Here is a 27,494-nt window from a genome sequence, read left to right as displayed (position 1 = left end):
GTTTTCCTTCCATACTTCGACAGTAGGAGGCCTCTGGAACCCCCACAGCTGAGCAATATCTCGCTTTGCAATCATGGCCCCCAGGGTCGCCCACTGAGTTTGGGCTGCATTATAATCTAAGACATTTAACAAGCAGCGCCTGGCCTCCGGCAAGAGAGCAACCCCGTCACTTCCTTCATTACATCATGTACCCCATTCCAGAAGGCAGCAACTTCACGACATTCCCAAATAATATGGAGAAATGTCCCCACCTGCCCACACCCCCGCTTGCATAGGCCCTCCTCAGAAAAGCCCATTTGAACCAAACGGGGGCCCGTGACGTATATCCAGGGGAGGATCTTAAGTTGTACCAGTCAGAGTCGAGCTGGAAACGCGACCTCCTTGGGGGAGGAGATCGCAGACTGCCAGTCCTCGTCATCCAGCTCAATACCGTCACGGGTCCACAAGTCCCGAAGATGCAGTAGGAGGTCCGACCTGTAGTTAATTAATTTTTTGTATACAAGGGAGTTAGTACTATCAGGCACATGACCATCCAACAATCTATCCTCGAGCGGGGACGACTCCGGAATTATACCCCCCGCTGGGAAAACTGACATCAAGGTATGGTGAACCTAAGCATAGCGGAAATACTCTGTGTCACCCAATTCAAACTCCGTCTTTAACATTTCAAACGTTATCACCTGACCCTTGACCCAGAGGTCTCCCACTTTACTGATACCAATGAGGTCCCACTTATCGAAACCCTTGGTCTTCCACAATTTACCAAGCTTGTCAGATCCAAAAAGCGGGGTTGCTAGAGTCAAGCGGTCTTTCCATCCCATAGAACTAGTTGCGACCTGCCATATACGTACTGCCGTTTTCGTAGGCCCCGACAAAGCCTTAAACACCGAATGTGAATACAGCGCCCTATAGTAATTACCCCCAGGCAACAGCCATCTATCCATAGCAAAAGCAGGGTTCAATTCGGTACCATACATACCATGATTAATGGCCCCCAATTGGGACGCCCAATAATAGCATTTGATGTCAGGGAGAGCAATACACCCATCATACCACGGGAGCGTCAGTTTGGCTGGTGCAATACGGGGTCTGCCGTCCCATATCAACTTGCTCTGAAGACCCTCAACCGTACGGAAATAACTAGTAGGAATTATATCAAGAGTGTTCTGGAGAGCATAAAGAAAACGAGGCAGAGACATCATTTTAAAGAGGGTAGCACGACCAAGCGGCGAAAGATGAAGCTTACGCCAACCCACGACGTCCTGCTTCAGTCTAATCAAGGTCGGGAGAAGATTGTGTCCATACCGAGTTGCGGGGTGCAATGAAACGTGGATACCGAGGTATTTAAACCCCGATTGCGTCACCTGAATGGGACAGTTACGTGGCAGAAGAGGAACGTCACCAGAAAGAACATATAAGTAGGATTTCGTCCAATTAATGATCAGGCCCGAGTTTCTACCAAAAGAGGTCAAAACATCACACAAGACCATCAATGACTTCCGGGGCGAGGTCAAATACAGTAAAATATCATCTGCGTAAAGCGAGATGCGATCTTCAAACTCAGAGGACCACTGAATACCCTAATCGAGGGCTCCCACTGGATCCATGCAGCGAGGGGCTCGAGGGCTAAGGCAAACAGGAGCGGCGACAAGGGACAACCCTGACGAGTACCTCTTGCAAGACTAAACGGAGTAGAAACACGACCATTTACAACAATTTGCGCAAGGGGGTCTTCATAGAGGAGCCGCACCCAGCCAATAAAACCGGTTTCAAACCCAAACTTAGCCAACGCGGCCCATAAATAGGACCATTCCACGGTATCAAAAGCCATCGTGGCATCCAACGACGCCAAGATGGCCGGCTCACGCAACGTCACAGCCCTCACGAGAACGCCGTGCAGATGCCTAAGATTCAGGGCAGTGTTTCAATGCGGGATGAAACCGGATTGATCCGGATGTATCAACTCGCTAATAACGGTGATCAATCGGTTAGCCAATAGTTTTGCGAGGATCTTAGGTTCGGCATTCAAAAGAGATATCGGCCGGTACGATGTACACCTGTCCCTTGGTTTCCCCTCCTTATGAATCACCACAATGGTCGCAAGACGCTGATCGCGGGGAAGAGAACCACACTCACATGACTCCAAAAACATATCCCTTAAATAGGAAGCCATCTTATCAGGCCGCAACTTGTAAAGTTCAATAGGCAGACCGTTGGGACCCATAGCTTTCCCTGAATGCAGGGATCGAATCGCAAGAGCCACCTCATCCGTGGTTATTGCAGCGTCCATTTGTTCCCTCTCAACATCAGGAAGATGCGGTAAAGCAATATCACGCAACAACAGATGTGAGTCCTCCTCAGGCCTATCCGACTCGGAGGAATACACACGGAAGTGATCCGCAAAACACTGAACAATCTCTCCAGGGTCTGTGAACCGAGCACCATTCGCCGCTTCAATCACAGGCACCACACGAGTAGCTCTATCTTTCTTATCCAGCCACGCTATCAGTTTACCTGCTTTATCACCCACATCATATAGACGTCCCTGTTGTTCTCTACTCATGGCCTTAGCTGAGTCAGTAACCAACGCCCTGTATTCCAACTGTTTTAGTCGCAAGACATGTGTCTTAGCACGGGTGACCTCCTGCTCCAGGCCCAGCTCTAAATCCATAATATCCGTCTCGATCTTAACAACCTCCTCATCCCTCCGTTTCTTAACGCCCGCGATTCACGATAGGGCCTGGCCTCTAAGGACGGCCTTGAAAGCCTCCAGAGCGACACCGCAGACGAAACAGAACCCTCGTTTTCCAGAAAATATTGGTCAAGAGACTTTATCAAATCAGCACAAGTTTTAGGGTTCCGGAGATACCAGGGATTAATCGGGGCTACCCGTCCCTCGGCCCCGGAATTCAACTCCATTCGAAACCATAACGGAGAGTGATCGGAAATTCCCCGAGCCAAATGCTTAACCTCAGTAATAGAAAGTGCCTGTGCAGCAGGCACCAAAACATAGTCAATCCGTGAAAGGCTACCATGAGCACCGGAATGAAACGTGTACTACCGCTGAGCGGGGTGTAACAATCTCCAGCAGTCTACCAGGCCCAGGGTGTCAATGAAATCATGAAGACAATTTTGTGCCCCCTGAAGATCCCTAGGTGGATGTCGATCAACCATACCAGAAACAACAGCATTAAAGTCGCCACCTGACAGCAGTGACCCCTCGGGGAGAGCGAGGATAACCCGCCCCAAGTCCGCAAAAGTAGTTGACTGCAGGCCAGGGGGGACATAGACAGAAACCAGGGATAGGGTCCGGCCCTCCCACCTACCAGTAAGAGCGACATAGCGCCCTCTATCATCGAGGACCGTGGCATCAATCTCCAGCGGGAGAGAGATCTTAATAAGGATACCAACCCCCCTGGAACCAGAGGAGAACCCGGCATGGGCTACCAAACGATACCCCTTCCTGTTCATAGCATGACAAGTATTACCTATCAAGTGCCTCTCCTGAAGAAGGACAACATCGGGGGAGAGACGTTTCAACAACTGCAGCACTACCCCATGTTTTATTCTATCCCCCAAACCATTCACATTCCAGCTCAGCAGTTTCAACCCCCTACCCCCTATCCCAAAAAAGAAAGAAGATCCAACCCCAGTAAGAACCCAGCACTTCGATCAAAAGGTCTAACAATACATTGCCTTGCATATAAACAAACAAACTCCCCAACAGAACCCCCCATCCCCCCCACCACCATCCCGTTACATACCCCCCACCCTGCACCCCTGCGCGAGACTAGAAAGCCACCCCAACTTGCAGTGTGCCTGTCGCCCCCACATCTAACTAAGCTACAAAAAGTCAATCAGAGGAGGAAAGAGACCCACCAATAGCCCCGCAACCCCTCCGAATGTCAAATCAAATCACATAACAGAATTAGCGAACTACAGTTTGAGGCCCACTAGAGACTCCAGAAACCAGGCAACAGGTGTCTATTACTGATCCATCGGTCCGCCTTCCGCTCCACCAGACTGTTCCTCCTGTGCATGCTGGTTCGGCAGAGTATCCAGCCTGTCGGCCACCCCCTCCGGTCGATCGGAAAAATAAGTCCGATCCGCATGTTCGATCCTTAACTTGGCCGGGAAAAGCATAGCGTACTTAAGGCCCATGTCACACAGTCGTCTCTTTACCCCTAGGAAACCAAGTCTCTGCTTCTGGACCGATTGGGTAAAGTCCGGGTAGAAGCTGATGGTAGTGTTCTCAAACTTTATAGGTCCACCAATCCGTGAGGCCTGCAGGATAGCGTCTCTGTCACGGAAATTGAAGATCCTTGCGATGATAGGCCGTGGTGGGCCACCCAATTTTGGTTTACCGCCCGGAACTCTATGAACTCGCTCGACCGTAAAAAACTTACTCAGTCCCTTGGGTGCAAGGTGTTTAACGATGAGATCCTCGACGAAGAGGTCAGCCGCTGGATCCTCCGCCTTCTCCGGAACCCCGATGATACGGACGTTATTCCGTCTAGCCCTTCCTTCGAAATCCTCCAGGTGACGCGCAAAGAGATCACTGGAGGCCCTCAAATTGCGTATCTCCGTCTGAAGGTCGGCAACATCACTCCTCAGACTGGAAGTCTTAATGTCCAACGACTTGACTCTTTCGTTCGTTTTCGTAAAGTCCGTACGGATAAGGTTGACATCAATCGCCACAGTATCGAGCTTGTGGGCGAGAGTCTCCATTTGTTGCCCAAGGGAGGATTTGATCCCATCGATTGCGGCCATAACGTCCTGAAGGGTCAGCTCTGTTGCCGAAGTCGGTGAATCTCTTGTGTCCTCCAGCGACCTGCCAGGTCCACTGGGAAATCCCTTAGCCTGGGCGTAGCGATCCATGATGTTAGTCTGGGTATAGCCACCCCGCCGAGTGGTCTTGAGTTTCTGCTTTTCCCCCTCCAGTTTCCCCGCCATTGCGAGATCGAGACCGACTTGGAGCAGTTAGACTAAATAGAAAGATGGCGGCCCATGGGACCCCCGAGCGGAGGCCCAACCTCAGCCAGAGGGCACCAGCCAAGTGTCTTCCCAAAACCAGCAAGGCAATGAAAGAGTACACTCGAGAAGCGCACAGGATAACCGCCCTCAGTACGGGGGGGAAGTTCCCAGTCGAAGATCTCTGTGGAAGACAAATCGAAAGTGAAAGTCAACCGGACCGGTCGTCCCTGCCCCCTCAGGCCGATGTTGTTCAACTACAGCTCGGACACCATGCCAACTCCACAGCCGGGCATCACGGAGACGTAGGCCGCAATCTTCGAAGCACCATAACACCAGTTCCCGGGGTCCGATTCGGAATCTGAGTTCAGGTTTTGCCTCACCCGTGGTTTGTCTTCACGAAGACATCAATGAGGGACAGGATAGACGACAGGATAGATGCGGGAGGTTACGAGGGTCTCAGGAGCCCTAAGCTCACGCGGCCATCTTGGTTGCGCACGAAGCTTCTCCCCCTCCTGATACTGGTTAATACATAAATGCCCGATAGTCTACCCTCCTGTTGGCTGACACTGCCACCAGTGATAAAATATCATGTTCCCGCTTTGATTGGTAAATACTCCAAATCCATCCTACTCACTGGTTCTGCTGCAACCAATACCAGCTTCTGTTTGTTCACCCTTTGATATATTTCTTAAAATACCTAATTGGTAATATTCCACCAATTTATGCACCATGGTCAAATTTAACAATGCCATGGTACTTTCAAGACCACATTAATATTAAGATTGGTGGTTCTTGCTAAAAAACTCCAATATATACGGTATCCTACTCTGCATATCGCGCACTGAAGCTCAAACCTTGTCCAATGCGTAATGTACCTCCAAAGAAGCTAGTCCAGAAAGTAATGTAATTCGGAATCTTTATTCAGCCCATTTCTTACCGATCTACATTTACTGATCCACCTGGCTTCTATTTGTCTAAATTTTTTGTTCCCAGTCGCCACCCCTTACATTCTGAGGCACCTTTTGAATTCCAAAAAACGTAAACATTTTTCACATTTTGTGATCACTCTCCAAATGTACAAATAATGGTGATTTAATGTCCCCATTAATAACCGCACGTCTATGCTCCTGGATCCTAATTTTCAATGGTCTTTTAGTGCTTCAAATATACAATTTAGAACAATCATAAATAATCACATAAATTACACCTGTACTGTTACAATTGATAAACTCATTGATCTGATACTGTCTCTTGTCATTATATACAAACTTCTTCGTTCTGTTGATGCCTAACCCACACACATTACAGGATCCACATACATAGAATCCTCGTGGGGGGGCAGGGGGAAACCAGTTGCTGATACACTGGCTCTCTGCTTGAATATAATTTCTGGATATTTTATCCTTGATAGTTTTGCATCTTTTATACGTCACCATAGGTTTATCACCTATTAATCACATCAAACCTGGAACTCCCTTCAGTAGGTTTAAGTTTTTGTTCAAGGCTTTTCTAATCATTTCTCCTTTAGAACTATACGTTGTTACAAAGGATATTCTCCTTTCTTTGTCTTTTCAGGTTTTCTGTACTAATGTTGATTCCCTAGTAATGCTAGAAACCCTATTCCTTGCTTTTGTGAGAAGTTTTTTAGTATACCCTCTCTGGACCAGTCTTTCCTGTGGATGGTCTAGTTCCTCTATACAGTCACTATCCCGACTACAATTGCGTCGCACCCGAACCATTTCGCCAAAGGGGATCCCAGAAATCACCGAGGTGGGTGAAAACTGTCTGCCCGTAGGATTGAATTGGTGGCTGTTGTCTTTCTAAACAATTTACTGCTAATACCGTCATCATCTACTACTAATGTCACGTCCAGAAGTTCAATTTGTTTTGTACTACAGTTCATAGTTAGTTTCACATTGTAGTTATTTAAGTTTAGATAATATAGATATTCGTTCAATTCTGAAGACGATCCCCTCCAAATTATTAGGATATCGTCTATGAACCTGCCCCAAAAAAGGATCTGGTCCATCCAATCAGTTGCGTTACGACCCCAGGCATGCTCCCTCTCATACCACCCCATAAAAAGGTTGGCATAAGAGGGAGAAAACCTGGATCCCATCGCCGTCCCTCTTACCTGGTGGTACAGGTGTCTTCGGATAGAAAAAAGTTGTTTCTCAAGATCAGATCACTCATATCAACTAACAGCTGTGAGTGGTGTCTCAAACTGGCACTCCTATTGCCTAGGAAATGAATTAATGCTTCCTGACCTTTATCGTTATTAATGCAGGTATACAACCCGACTACATCCATTATCACTAGTGTCATTCCATCCTCCCACTTAACATCCTGTAATTTGTTAAGGACATCAGTAGTATCACGTATATATGAGGACAAATTGATGACCATTGGTTTTAGAAAACCATCCACAAACTCAGACAGGTGTTCTGTAATGCTCCCTATACTGGAGACTATAGGTCTGCCAGGGGGATTTGCTTTGCTCTTATGAATTTTAGGTAGTGTATATAAAATGGGAAAGGTAGGATGAGTAACATTTAAATACTTATATTCCATGTTGTCCAACAACCCCTCCTTCCAAGTATATAATCTCTCTGAAATATGCCTCGAAACCTCTTTCATAGGACTAGAATTCAACTTCACATAACAGTCCTGGTCACTCAATTGGCCCCTGATCTCATCCAGAAACATGGGTCACTGAGTCTTCTTCCCCTTGCATGGATCTACTGGTGCCTCCACATTATAACATTGTGAGGCTAGACAGACTAAAGATGACAGGTGGTATAGCTTGCATACATCGCTCAGATCTCTCGATAAGCCAGCTACAATCCGACCCTCTTGAATCCTGTGAATACCTCGGCCTCACTATAAGAACCGTAGATAACGAAAGATGCAACTTGCATGCACTCTACCATCCACCAGGCAAAAATGCCCCCTTCATCTCCATAGTTAATGGAGATTATCACTGCTAACTCTAACACTCACACTAATGATATATTTTTCGGTGACTTTAATTTACACTGGGACAATAATATTGACAAACAGGTCAACATACTCAAAGACTTCTTAGCAGACCTAAACCTTACACAAGCCTGCACACTGCCAACACACTCAATAGGGTCAACTTTGGACTGGGTGATCTCTAGAGTAAAGGCTACTATAATTCACTCCATTGTCCCTTGCGATTGGTCGGATCCCCACACCGTAACCTTCTTTATATCGAACATAAAAAAGAATAAGACCACGCAACCTGTCAAACTTAAAAAGTGGAGTCGGGACACCAAAGGCCCTAATATTGAGCAACTAGTAGCATGATGTGAGAAGGATCTAAATCCATCTAACAACTTGATGAAATTTAGCAAACTCACAGATCACTACAATGCATCAATGATGGATATAATCAACTCCACCATGCCACTACGACTGAAAAGAATTACAGAGAAGGATAAAAATCCCTAGTTTAATGGGTCATTAAATGAAGAAAGGCGGAGACTGAGACTAGCAGCAAGAAAATGGAGAGAACACCGATCATTCCCCCCAGCTAAAAACTCTCAGCAAAACTAGAAATAACTACAACAAAAGCATTCTCAGATCCAAAAAAGAGTTATTTAGATCTGAACTGGATAATGCTAAAAATAGACCACGGAAACTCTTCGAGATGTTAAAACAACAATCCAATAAATTGGCCAAATCTGCTCAGGAATCAACAAAAACCCAACTGAGCTGCAAGGAATTCTCAACCTTCTTCACAGTCATAGCCAAATCTCTAGAAACGGAACTTAGGATGGCAGCTAACAACCTCTCTAGCCCATTATCGTCCCAGAATGATGTTACCATGCACACCGCTCAAGGTATGACAAAAAATAAAGCACAATGGTTGACCTTTAAGCTATATGACCAAAATACTGTTGCTAAAACTCTCTTAGATATCAAACCTATAACCACTACAGTGACCTTCTCCCCTTAAAATGCCTGAAAAGAATCAACCACATCGTCTTCCCCATATGAACAAAAATAATCAATGCCTCACTGTCTCAAGGTACCTCACTAGAATACCTAAAAACATGTCAAGTAATCCCCATCATTAAAAAACCTACAGGAGACCCGGTAGACCCAAACAACTTTCGCCCAGAGACCAATATTCCATTACTAGCCAAACTACTTGAAAAATGCATGCAGAAACAACTGAGCCACTACATCACTAATTTCAGTCTGTTGGATGACTGCCAATCTGGATTCAGACTAGGCCGCAGTACGGAAACAGCTATCGTACATATAGTGGATGATGCACTACAGGCTCTGGATCTCAATGAAACATGCCTTCTAGTTCTTCTTGACCTGTCTTCTGCATTTGCCACGGTAAATCATGAAAAACTACTAGCCCGGCTTGAAGACAGGATGGGGTTAACTGGAAATGTACTGAAATTGTTTAAATTGTTCCTAAAAAAGCAGAACACAAAGATTCTTGGTCAACCAGGCACCATCCCCGCCATGCCCAAACTCGATTGGAGTTCCACAAGGATCAACATTATCACCATCACTATTCAACCTATATGTCAAACCCCTTACAGAAATTCTCCAGCACTCAAACATCTCCAATCACATGTACGCAGATGACACTCAGATCTACATCAAGATTTCATCACTGGAAGAGATCAAGACAACAAATTGTTGTAAACGTATCTAGGACCCTAATTAGATATTCCCGATTTATGCCCTTATGTGGTTATAACAAATCATATCTTTATAAAGGCATAAGAATCATATCCATATTTAGTCATAGCCCATGCAGTCCAAATACGGCAAGGCTACTCCCATGCACTCCTAGAAAGTAGAACGCGTTCTTTAAACAAACCAAGTCTCAAGCAGCCCGGGAATTCCCCCTGCTTTTGTTTTGATTTGTACAAGAACACCTGGAGTCCAGAAAGAACTGTAAGTTCTTAGTGACGTCTTATGTCCAACCTTACGTCAAACCCGGCACCTTCCAGGTATAAATATACCAGCATTTGCCTTAAGCAAACACATGGTGGTTTGGAGCAGATCGGCTATCTACTTATCCGAAGCCCAGCTGATGCGAGTGCCGAAGGAAGCCGACCCTCCCATTGACGCACTGAGAGAGACGCTGTCTTTTCTCCTGCCGAGAAATCCAGCTCCAGTGTTTCAAGTCACCCTTGCGGGTTGCTGGGAGATCGAGTCCTGAGAAAGAGATACAAGACCTCCTTCATTCTATAACCAAGGTACGGAGCTGATTAGATCCTTAAAGAATTCTTGATTCAGATTCTTGGCAAAAACTAACTTAACTTAAACAGAAGCTCACTTACTCCTTCCCACGTACTAGGCTTAGGTTAGGTACACCGGGGTAGGCATATCTTAGAAGCACCAGTTGAGTACGTTTAGTCAATGATTTTATGTATGTATGTATTTTATCCGTTTTAAGTATCATATGGCTCAGAAACCATATCAATGCTTTTACAGTATTATTTCATAATACTCCTTTTACTGTACGCACTTTACTTTATGATAAGTATTGCAATTGTGGCAAATCATTTCTCTTGCATGAGAAAGAAGACTGATCAATAAATAACAAATTTTATTGAAAACGCCCGTCTCTCTATTTCTCTGCACTCCTGGTGAAACTAAGCATGCACGATTGACTGAGTGAAATAGCTGTCAATTCTTTTCACACGACTCTGGAGATATACTCCTTACTCTGGGGGGAGCAAAGTTGTCATGTTTATGCGGTTGTCAGAAACTAATCCCTTCTTGTCTAATCAGGAAAATTAACTCCTTCCTGTTCATTCGAGAAAGTTTCTAGTGACCTCTGAGCTAGCTGGCATTCATAATTAAGGCTAACATATTCAGTAGAGACCTAGTCGACCTCAGTCCTACGTCTAAACTATAGTTTATGTTATTCCAATGCGCAGAGCCTATTGGAAATATAGCGACTACACTACATGGCGCCCAACATTTGGTAAGGCGATAATCTAACGCAAGACACTAGAGTAACTCAGTCGTGCTTTTCACACAGACCCCTTTTCCCTTAAAAACTCCAATAGACGTCTGGAGTTGGTAAAAGGTTAATATCTGCCGGAACTTTGTAGGATGAAAATCCTATGTATTCGTTTTTGGTTTAGTCAACGTTGAAGGATACAGTGTTCCAAAATATTGTGCACCTAATCTTTGTTTCCTCGAAACTTGCTCTGCAAACAAAAAACTTTCTATCAGTAAAATGGGAGAAAGTGAAGACGAAAGGGAGAGAGCTAGAATAGCAGCTCAACTCATAGCGGATGACACAAGTCTCCGAGAAGAAGACCCGAATGCTATAATAATTCCGGTAAATGTAAGAAGAACAATAACTCTTAAACTTATAGAAAATGGACTATCACCAAGAGGTGGTACAGTTATATTTGTGGTAGAGGCCCATGAATATCGGCAGACAGAGGTATTCTATTCATGGATACATTTTCCAGCAGCACATGCTGTGACACAAGATTTCCACTATTACAAAATAGAGGAATCTCCGGAGGAATACACCCCTTTCGAGGACGTTGAAATTCCACTAACATACCAAGAGCACCTGCTCTGGTTTAATGGTGCCCTAAAACATCAAAATCACATCACCAGACTCAGTCCACTAGGTAGACCAGGAGCCACATGGCCGGTTCTAGCCAGCTACACACCACATCCCGACATTGAAAAAAATGTAAGACCGGGAACTTTTAGCCCAGCTAAAACAACTAATTAAAATACATAGACAATTGGTCAAATATGTCACGCGGACCTCAACAGTCCAACCAGCAATAAAAATTTCACAGCACACCCCTCAACAGGGGAACACAAATAAAATTACACCACAGACTATACAATCAGTCATTGGCAAAATACCCGCAAAATGGGAACAAATTCCATTCTGGTTAGCTCAAAAAATCACTCAAATAGAGGCAGTATTTCCTGATACTACTCCTAATGAGAAACACAGAATTCTGACTATCTGTCTTCCAATGGGGATCGCACCACATGTGGAGGACTGTGACACTTGGGGCATAGTCTTTGCTTCAATATACACAAAAACTCATGGTGTTCCGCCCATGGCGGTTATACCAGACGTACTAAGACAGATTAAAAATGAATATGGTCCAGAACCTGCTTTAACTAGGTATGAAATTACTGAAAGACTTCAAGCAGGTCTCGGCTATATTATTAGCCAACATAAAAGGAGAAGCAGCATCTGTGGCGATCCGCCAGAAATTGAAAGAAACAGATATAGCAGAACAACCCTTTGAACTTGCCAGAAACATAGAAAAATCCTATGAAGAACTAGGTGGAGATAGTTTGGGTGGGAAACCACTAAAACCACAACTAACTGAAAATCCTGAAAAAACCTTTATTAAAAATAATCTCAATACTCCAGAGTAGAGTTGGGAGGGTAATAAACAAACCACTCCCAGAGAAAAACAGTTTCAGTCCAGAGGAAAGTCTCCTCAATGGAGAGATAGATCTCCAGAACGAGGAAGCAAGTCTCCCCACAGGGAGCCCTCTGAGAAAAGATGCAACCTTAGAGCTAGGGATAAATTGAGAAAACCTGACAGATATCAAGGTATTGATACACGTCCCTCTCGATCTTTTCAGAATTCCTCACAGAAATCGGAAAGAAGAGGACGGTCAGAACAAAAAGAAAAGCACTTCAAGTCCAAAGACAAGGAACCTTCTCATCAAAGTAAAAAATTACAATTTACAAAAAAGAAGGTAGCCAGTATTAAAATAAAACATGCCGAGGATTCTGAGGACACAACTGAAAAACGGAGAGTGGGCCCAGACAATGCTAGACAGCGCAGCAGAAGTGACCATAGCTCACAAGATCCTGATGAATCTTCTGGAGACAGTGGACACGAATGAATACATTCAAGTGGAAACTGCAGACACGAGAGTTAGCACACCCCATAAATTATATGAAATAACATTGCATATAGAGGGGGACAAAACTAGGAAAATAAGAGGTCTCTTTTGGGAGAACCTATCAAAAGGCTATGATATCCTGTTAGCTGAAAAAGACTGGCCACCAGAGTTTGTCAGGGAGTGCCCACATGGCGAAGAAATGATTATGCCTGCCTTCTCAAATCACATTCCAATTCATACAAAATACACATTTGCTAGAAAATGGGCAGTAGCCCAACCCCCTGCATTATATAAAAATCATGTAGGATGGGATGAGGATTCTCCTCACCACAAAATTCAGTTAAAAAATCAACCTACTGCACAGAGGCAGTATCCTGTTAAGCAAGAAGCTAAAAAACAAGTCAGGGAGATCTTAGATCAACTTGAATATCAGGGGGTGATTGAAATATGCACCTCACAAATGAACAATCCTTTGTTTCCTGTCTCCAAGCCAAACGATTCATATAGCCTAGTTTTGGACTACAAACACCTAAACTCCTGGTGTAAAACATTTGCAGTACAAAACTCACACAGTGCAGCACTAATGAATAACATTGTGCGCAAAAAATATAAAACGACATTAGATATCTCAAATGGCTTCTTCTGTCAAAATATAGCACCGGAAAGCAGGTATTTGACCGCTTTCTCCTGTATGGGGGCACATGACAATTTTGTCGTCTCCCACAGGGATTCAAGAATAGCCCAGGATTATTCTCAGCAAGGGTAACAGAGTTACTACAAATGTACGATGATGAGGCATTATCTTATGTCGATGATATCTATCATACAGACGACGACCTGAAGACACACTTGAAAAGAGTGAACACCATAATACTTGGGTTCGCAGCTGAAGGGTACAAATTCAACTTTAAAAAGTCACGAATTGCCCATCTAACTGTCCTGTTTTTAGGATATGAATTATCAAGTGAAGGCGAAAGCCTAGCAGACAACCTCTTAGAGAAGTGTGGAGTACTCCAAGCTCCAAAAACGCTGAAGAACTTACAATCAATACTAGGTTTCCTGAATTTCGGAAGAACATACATTCTAAATTATGCGGAGAGGGTTAAACCACTCTATGAATTAATTAAACCTGATTTCAAACCAATTAATTGGACTCAGAAACACACAGAAATTTTAAGATCATTACAAACAGACATGTTAACTAAAACAAAACTGCAAACACGCGTAAACGTACGCAATCTTGTAATCCGAGTCATCTCAGGAAGATGCGGATTCACATACCTAACCTCTAATGAGGGAGAAACTGTACCAATAGCTTATAAATCACACTTGTACACACAAGCTGAAATAAAATTCAGTTCTACTGAAAAAATTCTAACAGCGGTTCAAACTGCTGTAGCAAAAGAAAGAGCCCTAGCCCAAGGGAGAAGCATATCTGTTTTAACAGCAGTATCAGCCCTTGAGGCAGTAACAAGACCACGCATTCCGAATGCTGTGGCATTAGATCCAAAATGGATACAATGGGAAAATTCTCTAGCTGCAACAGACGTGAAACACACTTTTGGTCCAAAAATGAAAAAACCAGAAGATCTAGAATACGAACATGAATATCCTCTGTCAATCGAAATTCTGCCTCTAGAACAGGACACCTGTGTAATTAACATGGACAGATTTGCACAACACAAAAAGCAGTAATGATGGGACCCCCTCTACGAATGAAATCAGGCCAGGGAACAGAGGGGAAAAGTTGAAGTACAGTCAGAAAAAAGTTCCCTCGTTGGCCACAGCTATTTTTAACACGTATACATCATATACTTAATATAACTGGTGACAAATACACAACAATTTTTTTGAATTTTCTTCATCAATATATATCATTTTTATTTTTCTTAGGTATAAATTATTCATAGCTTTGCTTACACTCATATGTTTTCATGAAAGAAAGAACACATCTATAATGATTCAGTAATACATACAAAAAAAGACAATAAATATATATATATGACGTATCACACACGAATAAAAAGAAAAAAAGAGAAAATTGGTTTAATAACTATCTCTATGCCCCTGAAAATACACAACAGTCCACAACATACATACTCATTCATACTAACATAGCATACACATGCACTACGTGTGAAAAAAGGAAGTCTGAGTACTCGACAGCAGGGAAACCCTACTGATTAGCAGGTCTCAAAAATAAAGTATGAGACCCCGCACTCTGGTCTACGCGCGTTTCGGCGGTACATCCAGCCACCTTCCTCAGGACCTTTTTCCTTTCTACAGACACAGGAAACCAGGGGACCTAAAAAAGTACAAAGCATAAATTTTGTTGTCGGTAAAGTGTCACCTCAAAGACCCAATTTAATTCTAAATCCATAAATATATACAGTTTAAAAACCCATAGTTGACACTCGTGCTCGAAATGAAACACCACTTTGTCTAAGTCTGCAAGGAATAACCATGGCGTCACACAAGTACAGTCATATCAATACAGTACCTCTTGGCTCAAATAAGTACCCTCGAGACATGATTAATCAGTCAGATATAGGGATCTATATGAGTACCACCCAGAGATCTACCTCGGTCAACATCCTCTATAAAGGATGTTTATACCTCAAAGTTCATTGTCAGGAAAAATTTTTACTTACACTATGATGCATCAGCAAATGATAGAATCAATGGAACCGATAACTTGGACCACAGCGAAGACAAAATCACAGTCTAGCAAGTCCCTAGACACAAGAATAAATCATACCAAATCATTAAATAAGTAGAGAGGGAAATCCTAAATCAGAGTCCACCACATATCGGCTACAGTACATTACCTATATAGGGCTTGCGGGAGTTCCTATGGTAATTTAGAGATGGCACGGAGGTGAATTTGAAGGTTCTCCGGTGTAGGGAGTATTTCTTATATATTGACTAGAAAGGTCACAGATAGAAAAAAAGGGGAGGGGGGAAAAAGAACAAATTGGAAAAGTTATGTAAGAACTGTATGACCGACCCCTATGTCCTATCTAATACAGCTGGTAGGTGTAAACATAACCACGAGATCGGGACCCACCTTGAATCCTACACCCGGGGTCGTTGTTCTGCGTCCCAATTCCTGCTGTTATGGTTATTTAATTGCATGGACGATAGCGGAATTCTCCATCAGAGGACCCGAAGTAAGCCACCAATACCTTCTGCACTATTTAGGGGAATAGAGAAGAAAAAGAATGTATGTATGGCGAGAGCTGCCTCAAGGCTATGTTGGTCGTATTGGTTAGAGAGACGATCTATCTCGGTGCCACACCTCCCGACTAGAATGGAGCGTCCCTTATCTCTGATGGATTTGGACCTAGTAAGATACCCTCGCTACAGCACCATACCTTATGGTAAGAAGTACAGTTACCATCCTATCTCCATAGTAATAAACAGTAGCGTCGGTAGACTTTCACTGTATGTCTACATATGCTGTTCCCTTACCCCTAAGGATATAATCTAAGCACCTAGAAAAAGCAAATACCACTCGTAAACCGCTCCATTTGTCTAAATAACACTATGGATAGAGTGCCCTATAGATGTCTAACGGCTTCCCTCAACTCGTACTACTGAGCACACACGTGATTTACAGATTCTCAGTAGGCTACTTACTCAGGTCATAAACGAAGTGCGGCGTCAAGGGAGGAACCCCCACCAATATCGATGGTTCCAAACAGAAATGAGGAACACCGGACCCGTAAATATGCTGAGTCAAACGATCGAAAATCTCGCGGTATCTCGCGAGTAAAGTGAAAACATTAACTAGAAAACGGACTCCTGCCAGCCTCAAAAGTGCGTGTCATCAAGCTAAAAGAGGAGCTGGATAAAACCAATCAGGGTCCTAGAAGTTGAAAACGGACTGCCGTCAAAGTTATTCACATAGATATACCAGATGTTAATGATACTTTTACAAGCGCCATGTTAAAGCGGTAGATCAATCCCCAAAAGACTCGATGAAAGTCTCGCGATCTCTCGCGAATGATGAGATCGGTCAGGGTCCTAGAGATCAACAACGGCCTCTCGTCGAGTTAATTCACTAAGCAAAACACAACGACAGGAATACTTTACAGACGCCATATTGGAGGGGTAAATAAATGCCAAAAAGACTTACTCCTCTCAAAAATATTGCTGAAAAATCCCCACCCTTATAAGATCTAAGAAAAACGTCTGAATGCGTCACATATTTGTCGAGTATAATAAATCGAAAGGCGGGGGTCCACACGTGTCACGACACGGCATGAAAAATAAGACCTAATATGGCAAGATGCCAGGTGCATAGATACAAATCTGGACAACTCAATAGGATTATAAAGATTTTCCCTTGTCTCCTGACAATTACAGTTTACTAACAGCCCATGCCGACCAGTCCTGAGAAAACACACAGCGTGCATGAAAACCACTAACATATGTGGCCTGGAAGATGGACAGACATGCACTCATTGTGTCCTACTGTGTGACATACCAAGATATTTCTTCATTCAGACCGCCTCTCACACAGTCAAAATGGTATATCCAGAATGTTTCGCGTTTTTTACGCGTAGTCTCTGCAGATTTACCTGGTTTAAGTTGAACCTTTTCTAAAATCGTCCATTTAATGTCCTGTTCATTATGGTTCATTTTAAGAAAATGTTCAACTAGGGGTGCTGTCATTTTCTTGGTCCTGATAGCAGATTTATGTTCGCTGAAGCGTGTGCGAAATTCTCGGCTCGTTTCCCCTATATAAGCCAGTCCACAACTGCAAAATAGAATGTAAATGACATTCTTACTCCGGCAATTTGTAAGGTACCGCAGTTTGATCTTCTTGTCATTATATTCAACAGTGTCAGACGTGATTGCAGAGTCACAGGCGTGACATGATCCACATCTGTGGTTGCCTAAGACAAGGGGAAGCCCTGTGATGGTGCATTGACCACCTAAATGAGTTTCTTTGGGTTGGCGTGTGTGTACTAATAAATCACGCAAATTTTGATTCCTCCTATATGCTAGCAAGGGAAGTGGTAGGGCAGGAACCTGATCATCAGTGTTCAAAATTCTCCAATTTTTATTTATGACATTCCTAATCTTGAAGTTCAGAGTTGAATGATTAATAACACAAGTTATACGCTTGTGTTCTGGACGTTTGGATCCTTGTAATAGGGCTGCTCTATCGTAGTAATTGGCTCTTTTAAAAGCATGTCGTACCAAACGATGGGGGTAGCCTCGTTTCAGTAGTCTCTCCTTCAGTTCATCTTCATGTTTGTGATACGATGCCATATCTGTGCAATTACGGCGAATCCGTAAAAATTCTCCAAATGGTATGGATTCTCTTTGGCAATTTGGGTGAAAGCTGTCGAATTTTAAAATGGTATTTTTGGCCGTCGGTTTCCTGAAGAGGCTCACCTTCAAATGACCACTGTCCCCCTCAATGCTGATGTCCCAAAAATCCACCTTATGGTTGTCATAACTTACTGTGAATCTAAGATTAGGGTCACTGGCATTAAGCCAAAGGACAAACGATTCCAACTCATCAACTGATCCCTTCCAAACAAAGAAAATATCATCTATAAATCTTCTCCAAACAAAAACATTTTCAAAAAAAGGAGCCAGTTCGTTATAGATGTTGCACAATTCCCACTCACCCATAAATGTATTAGCTACACTCGGGGCACAAGATGCTCCCATTGAGGTGCCCTTAATCTGTTTATAGAGTGCGCCATTGTACTCGAAAAAATTGTTCAAGAGGACAATTTCAAGACATTGTAGGATGAACGTGTCAGGGCGATTGATATTGATGAATTGGAAACAAAACTCAATACATCTAACTCTGTGGAGGAAGCCAAGAGTTGCCTAGATAAGATCCAGTCTGAAATGAAAGATTTTGACACCTACCTTACTAATAAAAAGACAGAGAAATTACGTAAGGACATTAGATGGTTCACGAAGGAGAAAATTTACCCCTATCTTAACCCAAACCATTATCAACAGACAACATCAGGTAACTATAATCCTAACTTTGATGGTTACCAACAGAGGAAATATACCAACTTCTCAGATTCAGGTTCCTCTGGGTCAGATGGGGATAATTATCAAGATTCAGGTACAGGACAGTACAATTCAAGACCATTCAGGGGAAGAATGAATCAACGACCATTTCATGGATGTGGTTTTTTACCCCGGGGCCAATACCGAGGGAGGAATGTCCGGTGGCAGGACCAAGGGGCACAACATCAGATGAGCCCTCAACCTCCTCAACAGTATGTCAGGACCCGCAACCAACAGTACTGGTGGTAGACGGTTTAGCCGTCACACATGACCTAGACAAGGAGAATTTACCTATCTATAATCTCTCTTCAAAAAATCTTACATCAGAAGACATCCAGGTACTTAGTAGAGGTCTCTCATTCGTACCGAGTACGTGGCTAAATAAATTCAAGTTACACGAGGATTTATTTGCCTTTTTTAGAAAGGTGCGATTAAATAGGTTCTTTTTGAATAGACCTGCTAATGACGAAGACGATAATCTTTCAAAGTGCAAACCACCATCTACTTTTACCCCCACACTGGACATGGTGGGGGCCGAGGTACGCATATTTGAACAAAATGTCCTTCGGGATATAGAGCGCATCATCAAGAATCCCCAGAAACCAAAACCGAATCTGTCTAAAATGGAAATCACTTCGCTCAATAGGCTCAAGGCAGACCCATCCATTATCATTAAACCTTGCGATAAAGGTGGTGGTGTGATGGTATTTGATAGAAACCTATATGACCGGAAAATGACTGAAATGCTTGCCAGAACAGATCACTATAGACCAGCACAAAGAAGGGAAGTAGAGAGACTCAATGTATTCATCCAGGAGACAACCCAGGAGGCTTTTAATGAGGGCTACATTTGTGAGAATGAACTATTCTTCCTCAATAAGTCTTGTCCCATTATGTCTGCCCTCTATGGTTTACCTACATCCCACAAATCGGAAACTGATCCCCCAATGCGACCAATTATTTCTACCATCGGGTCATGTACTGAATCCCTCTCCAAATATGTGGATAAATTTCTTTGTCCACTCACACAGAAATATTCCTCGTTTATTCGGGATACGGGCGACATTATTAATAAAATTGAGGGATTGCCATTCAATACTGTAACGGACATCCTTGTTACGCTCGACATTGAGGCACTTTACACCAACATTCCTCAATGTCGGGCGTTGCAGGCGGTGGCGACCCTCCTTGATAGATACCCAGACAATCGCCCTGACACGTTCATCCCACAATGTCTTGAAATTGTCCTCTTGAACAATTTTTTCGAGTACAATGGCGCTCTCTATAAACAGATTAAGGGCACCTCAATGGGAGCATCTTGTGCCCCGAGTGTAGCTAATACATTTATGGGTGAGTGGGAATTGTGCAACATCTATAACGAACTGGCTCCTTTTTTTGAAAATGTTTTTGTTTGGAGAAGATTTATAGAGGATATTTTCTTTGTTTGGAAGGGATCAGTTGATGAGTTGGAATCGTTTGTCCTTTGGCTTAATGCCAGTGACCCTAATCTTAGATTCACAGTAAGTTATGACAACCATAAGGTGGATTTTTGGGACATCAGCATTGAGGGGGACAGTGGTCATTTGAAGGTGAGCCTCTTCAGGAAACCGACGGCCAAAAATACCATTTTAAAATTCGACAGCTTTCACCCAAATTGCCAAAGAGAATCCATACCATTTGGAGAATTTTTACGGATTAGCCGTAATTGCACAGATATGGCATTGTATCACAAACATGGAGATGAACTGAAGGAGAGACTACTGAAACGAGGCTACCCCCATCGTTTGGTACGACATGCTTTTAAAAGAGCCAAGTACTACGATAGAGCAGCCCTATTACAAGGATCCAAACGTCCAGAACACAAGCGTATAACTTGTGTTATTAATCATTCAACTCTGAACTTCAAGATTAGGAATGTCATAAATAAAAATTGGAGAATTTTGAACACTGATGATCAGGTTCCTGCCCTACCACTTCCCTTGCTAGCATATAGGAGGAATCAAAATTCGGGTGATTTATTAGTACGCACACCCCAACCCAAAGAAACTCATTTAGGTGGTCAATGCACCATCACAGGGCTTCCCCTTGTCTTAGGCAACCACAGATGTGGATCATGTCACGCCTGTGACTCTGCAATCACGTCTGACACTGTTGAATATAATGACAAGAAGATCAAACTGCGGTACCTTACAAATTGCCGGAGTAAGAATGTCATTTACATTCTATTTTGCAGTTGTGGACTGGCTTATATAGGGGAAACGAGCCGAGAATTTCGCACACGCTTCAGCGAACATAAATCTGCTATCAGGACCAAGAAAATGACAGCACCCCTAGTTGAACATTTTCTTAAAATGAACCATAATGAACAGGACATTAAATGGACGATTTTAGAAAAGGTTCAACTTAAACCAGGTAAATCTGCAGAGACTACGCGTAAAAAACGCGAAACATTCTGGATATACCATTTTGACTGTGTGAGAGGCGGTCTGAATGAAGAAATATCTTGGTATGTCACACAGTAGGACACAATGAGTGCATGTCTGTCCATCTTCCAGGCCACATATGTTAGTGGTTTTCATGCACGCTGTGTGTTTTCTCAGGACTGGTCGGCATGGGCTGTTAGTAAACTGTAATTGTCAGGAGACAAGGGAAAATCTTTATAATCCTATTGAGTTGTCCAGATTTGTATCTATGCACCTGGCATCTTGCCATATTAGGTCTTATTTTTCATGCCGTGTCGTGACACGTGTGGACCCCCGCCTTTCGATTTATTATACTCGACAAATATGTGACGCATTCAGACGTTTTTCTTAGATCTTATAAGGGTGGGGATTTTTCAGCAATATTTTTGAGAGGAGTAAGTCTTTTTGGCATTTATTTACCCCTCCAATATGGCGTCTGTAAAGTGTTCCTGTCGTTGTGTTTTGCTTAGTGAATTAACTCGACGAGAGTGCGTTGTTGATCTCTAGGACCCTGACCGATCTCATCATTCGCGAGAGATCGCGAGACTTTCATCGAGTCTTTTGGGGATTGATCTACCGCTTTAACATGGCGCTTGAAAAAGTATCATTAACATCTGGTATATCTATGTGAATAACTTTGACGGCAGTCCGTTTTCAACTTCTAGGACCCTGATTGGTTTTATCCAGCTCCTCTTTTAGCTTGATGACACGCACTTTTGAGGCTGGCAGGAGTCCGTTTTCTAGTTAATGTTTTCACTTTACTCGCGAGATACCGCGAGATTTTCGATCGTTTGACTCAGCATATTTACGGGTCCGGTGTTCCTCATTTCTGTTTGGAACCATCGATATTGGTGGGGGTTCCTCCCTTGACGCCGCACTTCGTGTATGACCTGAGTAAGTAGCCTACTGAGAATCTGTAAATCACGTGTGTGCTCAGTAGTACGAGTTGAGGGAAGCCTTTTGACATCTATAGGGCACTCTATCCATAGTGTTATTTAGACAAATGGAGCGGTTTACGAGTGGTATTTGCTTTTTCTAGGTGCTTAGATTATATCCTTAGGGGTAAGGGAACAGCATATGTAGACATACAGTGAAAGTCTACCGACACTACTGTTTATTACTATGGAGATAGGATGGTAACTGTACTTCTTACCATAAGGTATGGTGCTGTAGCGAGGGTATCTTACTAGGTCCAAATCCATCAGAGATAAGGGACGCTCCATTCTAGTCGGGAGGTGTGGCACCGAGATAGATCGTCTCTCTAACCAATACGACCAACATAGCCTTGAGGCAGCTCTACCCATACATACATTATTTTTCTTCTCTATTCCCCTAAATAGTGCAAAAGGTATTGGTGGCTTACTTCGGGTCCTCTGATGGAGAATTCCGCTATCGTCCATGCAATTAAATAACCATAACAGCAGGAATTGGGACGCAGAACAACGACCCCGGGTGTAGGATTCAAGGTGGGTCCCGATCTCGTGGTTATGTTTACACCTACCAGCTGTATTAGATAGGACATAGGGGTCGGTCATACAGTTCTTACATAACTTTTCCAATTTGTTCTTTTTCCCCCCTCCCCTTTTTTTCTATCTGTGACCTTTCTAGTCAATATATAAGAAATACTCCCTACACCGGAGAACCTTCAAATTCACCTCCGTGCCATCTCTAAATTACCATAGGAACTCCTGCAAGCCCTAAATAGGTAATGTACTGTAGCCGATATGTGGTGGACTCTGATTTAGGATTTCCCTCTCTACTTATTTAATGATTTGGTATGATTTATTCTTGTGTCTAGGGACTTGCTAGACTGTGATTTTGTCTTCGCTGTGGTCCAAGTTATCGGTTCCATTGATTCTATCATTTGCTGATGCATCATAGTGTAAGTAAAAAATTTTCCTGACAATGAACTTTGAGGTATATACATCCTTTATAGAGGATGTTGACCGAGGTAGATCTCTGGGTGGTACTCATATAGATCCCTATATCTGACTGATTAATCATGTCTCGAGGGTACTTATTTGAGCCCTGAGGTACTGTATTGATATGACTGTACTTGTGTGACGCCATGGTTATTCCTTGCAGACTTAGACAAAGTGGTGTTTCATTTCGAGCACGAGTGTCAACTATGGGTTTTTAAACTGTATATATTTATGGATTTAGAATTAAATTGGGTCTTTGAGGTGACACTTTACCGACAACAAAATTTATGCTTTGTACTTTTTTAGGTCCCCTGGTTTCCTGTGTCTGTAGAAAGGAAAAAGGTCCTGAGGAAGGTGGCTGGATGTGCCGCCGAAACGCGCGTAGACCAGAGTGCGGGGTCTCATACTTTATTTTTGAGACCTGCTAATCAGTAGGGTTTCCCTGCTGTCGAGTACTCAGACTTCTTTTTTCACACGTAGTGCATGTGTATGCTATGTTAGTATGAATGAGTATGTATGTTGTGGACTGTTGTGTATTTTCAGGGGCATAGAGATAGTTATTAAACCAATTTTCTCTTTTTTTCTTTTTATTCGTGTGTGATACGTCATATATATATATTTATTGTCTTTTTTTGTATGTATTACTGAATCATTATAGATGTGTTCTTTCTTTCATGAAAACATATGAGTGTAAGCAAAGCTATGAATAATTTATACCTAAGAAAAATAAAAATGATATATATTGATGAAGAAAATTCAAAACAATTGTTGTGTATTTGTCACCAGTTATATTAAGTATATGATGTATACGTGTTAAAAATAGCTGTGGCCAACGAGGGAACTTTTTTCTGACTGTACTTCAGATTTGCACAACACTACGTTGTGGATAAAAAATCTTACCATGCAGCGTGCGAGATTGTTAAAGGTCGCTGGCGTTTAGGTAAATTCAGACCGATAATCACCAAAACTGAATCACTCAGACCTGTACAGCTCAGTGAGCTTAAATAAGATCTTTAAAGATGGCGCTTGAAAATGCTGATCGCGAATTCCCCACACTAATAGTGTGCGATTTGCATTATTGCGTCCGGTCTTACAATAATGACATGCAGACGTGGATCAAAAACGGTTACAAAGAGGAGATAGGTGCCACAATAAAGCATAAAATACTTTGGGAACAAGTAGTTATTTTACAGAAATAACTACAGAAGACTCACGTGATACATACACTGAGCCATCGACGTGATGGCGTTCACATTGCGGGGATTTCATTGGCTAACAGAGCCACAGCGGCAGCTGTTCAATCAGCTTCCGTAGCTACAAAAAAGCGTACTAAAAAACAAATAGATGATGAAACGCTACTAGCAGTGAAAGCCTCAATGAAAGGCAACTATGCGGTGTTACCTCTAAATTATCCACTCGGAAATAAATACATAATTGATGCGAACTCCGTTCATTTTGCTCAAATCCCTGGAGTGGGGGATAGAGTAAATCCAAACACGAACCGGAGAGCTTACTTGATTCAAGAAGCACACATGGGAATGGGTCTGAGGCATCAAGAGATCTTGAAATCTCTAATAGAATTACAATCACAATACTGGTGGCCGGGGATGAGCTTACAAATTTATAACTTTGCAATGCATTGTCAGGACTGCAATAGAGATCGCAGTTGTGAACCGGACCAGACAATTGCCAGGACACCTTTATTAGAAAGCATTAGGCTATCTTTACGCAGAAATCCAGCCGGAGAAATGCGATCCCATAATTATTAGGACGAGATTCATTTAGATGTAGGCCCCAGCGCTCGGCTGACGCCAGAACTGTTATAAAAGATTTGCGAGTCTTTATCGGCACATACGCAATTGGCATGCTACATTCTGACCAGGGTCTTGCGTTTAGCTCTAGAGCTTACAAGGAGGCCATGGCCAGCATGGGCATTGCATTGCGGTACTCTAGTCCATTCCATCCCGAGGGAACTGCGGTAGTGGAGAGAAAAAAACGTGACATAAAGCAATCTATAACGGCGAGGGTATTAGGTTTGGGTGATGGGTGGGTCAAACATCTAACAAGTGTCCAACTTAGTCTTAACAATCTGCCAAGAAATTCTCTAAGAGGTATCACTCCATACGAACTATTGTTCGGTACTAGAATGATAATCCAGGATTTAGATTGTCAGACTTCAGTGGTAAAAGAAAAATCCTTTGATATCAAAGATCGTTTGGCTGTTTTACAGGACTTCAATGAAACAAGAAGAAGTCTAAGTAATAAAAAGTTAAAGCCAACAGCCACTGAAGAAAAACCACCTGTCGCAGCAAGACCTGTCTGGATTCCAAAGATTGGGGATCTGGTCAGAGAAAAGATCGCAGTGAAGAAGGAATTTGGGCCTTCTTACAGAAAAGAAGTCCCTGTCTTATCTGTCAGCGGAACAAGATCAGTAGTACTACCGCCCCTTGCTGGTAAAAAGGACAACAGAGTTGTATCAATCGACCTGGTAAAACCACAATCATGTGGCCAATAATAAGTAGTAGGCCAGGTGGACTCCCAAGAAATAGCAGAAGACCAAATCTTGCTACAATCCAAGAGTTTCAAACTGTGAGACTAATCACTTTTGATAAACCTGCAGTGAATAAAAAAGGACTATGCAACAAAGCCATGGAACTTGTGCCTCTTGATACCCAAATTGCAACAGTTCGTCAATTAACACCTGTCTACAATGATGTAGCCTCGGACTATACTAATGAAACAAAGAAAGATCCAAAGAATAAAGAAAATCCGGAAGCAATTCCAACAATTGACAGAACTGCATCTGGCTACTTCATCAATTTCGATGACTTTTCTGATGATCCAAGTGAACATGAAGAAACACCAGCAACAAAAACTTTCAAAAAAAAATGACTGAACTCTTTCATCAACTAAAAGAAACATATCTGATTTCACATTGGATTGAATTATGGATTGTGTTAGGTGTACTTTTCCTCCTACTTTGGCTCATCATGGTTCTAAGTTTGGATAGATTTATTGATGGAAAACATAGTACAATGGACACAGCAAGTCAGAACATCAACTTGGTCCTAAAGCCTCATAGATCTTCACACATCGAAAAAAGAGAACTGTCATCAGTGAACATCACAGCCAATCCTATACCTGGGGGTGTAGCATGGGACAAAACTGATTACGAAATCTATGGCCCGATTGAGCTCTTGAAATATCCACATCAGTTCAAGGTTTCATTAAGTGACTTTGTGACACCAAGTACTTTTTCTGATGATTGGGACTTTGAAAATATTAATAATATGATGTCAGATTTAGAAATGTCAGCTAAATTCACAGAACACGATTATTTGAAGGGTTCTTCAAATTATGAAGAGATGTATTGCTATAATCATTATGGTCATCACTATTTGCATAAATCTGCTAATCCTAGAAATGTTTTTACTTATAACCAATGGGAACATTGCTCAACACCGCCAAAAGGCAGTTCGAATTTGTTTTATGAGAAATTCCCATACTTCTCAGGGTTTAACAACACTGATCCAGTAGAGTTTTTTTTCAAAATGTTAAATAAGACAGGAATGAAAAACATGTTGACAAATACTAAATTGATTTATGCTGAAAAATTCTATGAAAAAATGTCTACATTTGGTTTTGAATTTTGGAAAAACAACACTGAAACAAAAAACATCTGGGGTACAAAAAACTAGCAGGTACAAGGTTTAGAATCACTATTCAGTGCCTGCATGGTCCCAGAACAGATAATATTACTGAATGACACCATTCAACAAACAACCGGTCTTGGCCGAGCCAAGATAAAAGACTTAAACAAACCGTCTATTCCAAAGCCCATACCTGATAGTAATAGCACTACAAATGTGGAGATAGACGTATCGCATATTTTACACCAAAACAGAACAAATCCTGATTGGAAAAAATGGTTGATCTGGCCCCCAGACACAAATAACTGTCAAGATAGATTCCTTAACAAAACACAGGGGTTCAAACAGACCAGGACAGACCCAAGATATTCCCAGAGACAACATCCAGGGATACTTACAACATACAGTGTAGGGAAACTATGCCTCGAATGGCTACAGAAATCTACACTGGCTGAAATTAAGCAACACTTGACTTTACTTAAAGAAGGTACTGACTTGTGAGATTTCATACTGGGACCTCGCAAACA

The sequence above is a fragment of the Lissotriton helveticus genome, chromosome 4_1, assembly GCF_964261635.1.
Source record: "Lissotriton helveticus chromosome 4_1, aLisHel1.1, whole genome shotgun sequence".
NCBI lineage: Eukaryota > Metazoa > Chordata > Amphibia > Caudata > Salamandridae > Lissotriton > Lissotriton helveticus.
Note: the sequence above shows the minus strand (reverse complement) of the source record.